The sequence below is a fragment of the Olea europaea genome, unplaced genomic scaffold, assembly GCF_002742605.1.
Source record: "Olea europaea var. sylvestris unplaced genomic scaffold, O_europaea_v1 scaffold29538, whole genome shotgun sequence".
NCBI classification, from domain to species: Eukaryota; Viridiplantae; Streptophyta; class Magnoliopsida; order Lamiales; family Oleaceae; genus Olea; species Olea europaea.
This window is the reverse complement of record NW_019248149.1, coordinates 1-1,388: the sequence shown is the minus strand read 5'-3', so window position 1 is coordinate 1,388 and position 1,388 is coordinate 1. Positions and strand designations below refer to the sequence as shown.

General features: G+C 34.4%; 1 long non-coding RNA gene across 1 annotated transcript; it reads right to left on the bottom strand.

Annotated features, from left to right (window-relative positions):
* Nucleotides 1-7: 7 nt before the first annotated feature.
* LOC111384617 lies at nucleotides 8-1,388 on the bottom strand. The gene is made up of 5 exons (XR_002700938.1): nucleotides 1,324-1,388; nucleotides 1,134-1,217; nucleotides 964-1,025; nucleotides 707-776; nucleotides 8-493 (listed from the first exon to the last, which is right to left on the bottom strand). It is a non-coding gene; the product is annotated as an uncharacterized LOC111384617 (long non-coding RNA).

The following is a 1,388-nucleotide window of genomic DNA, read 5'->3' as shown; positions in this document are numbered from 1 at the left end:
CTTACTTCTACAGGAACAAGAAACATAAAACACGAGTTGTAACATTTTCCAAAACATCTTCTTTGTGGAGTCAAAACATTCCTCAACATGTTAATTTGGATAACTATGTTCATTTGGGATGGAGCACAGGCTTCAGAATGAATTATTTGCAGGCAACGTACATGAACAACAGTGGAGGGCTCGGCTCAATGATTCCAGACAAGACTACCTCTGGTTTCTAGGTTCCAGCTTTATTACTTGCTTTAATTATTTTCTTAAAGGCTTATTTTATTGACATTCGAATCTAATTGATAAAGAGCAAATCGGTCCTATTATTAATCATAGAGTTTTATCCTTTATAAGCACTTTTTATATTGAATGTAGGGTTTGACTTTTTTATATTGAATGAACAAGTGAACCTTTCTCAACTGATTATCAATCCATTCTTGGCATGCAAGCTTGAAACAACGAGTTGGCTAGTTGAGTTTGTGCTTTTCTTCCTTTACATGTTTGACTGTGTCAATTTGCCAGAACAAAATTACAGGTAATGGTAATGTACCCCCTAGTGATTTCATATAATAGAACCCTTCCTAGGTCATAATAAAATCGACTTGATTCATGTTACAGATGACGTATAATGTGAATTCTGAAGAGTGGATGTCAAAGTAAATTTTTAAACTAATCCAAACAAAAGAAGAGGGAAAGACATTTTATATTATACAAATACCCGCAAATATTTGTTTCCTTCCAGCCCTTTTGCCAGAGCAGCTGCCCCAAGAGCACCACCATAGTTTCCACTGGAACAAAGAAGTATGCATTGACTTACGGAAAAGAGGAAAAAAAAGAAATTGATGTTCTAACCAGTAATTTTAAATTCAAAGAACACTTGTAATAAGATAAGATGGTCATATAAAGTAATTAATAGTGCATTTTCCTTTGTATATATAAGAGTGCACATATAAAGATGAGTCGCAGGATTTTTACTTGAGATGTATGGATAGTATACTTTTATTCTCTAGAAGCGCTCCAGCAAGCCCTGAAAATCCCTACCTCCATTTCCAAATTAAACAATAAAACAGAATTAGAATGACAATTTGGACTTATACAGAGTCAAAAGGAGTAGAAAATCAACATAGTGGCGTATGATTACATACAGAGTAGTCAATCAAATTGTTATTGAGTTCAAGAACACGCAAGCTTGAATTTTTTTTCAACATCTCAGCAATAGCTTTAGCTCCCTGAAAATTTGGTGGGAAAAGACAAGGGGAAGAACAATTTAGGCAACTCATCGAAGGATTTTGTTAAGATTTGTATTGTAGGGAACTCCATCCAATATAATCAAACCTCATCACCAAAAGCACTACTGTTAATCTGTAGCTTCTCAATACCAGAATTATTCACCAGTATGT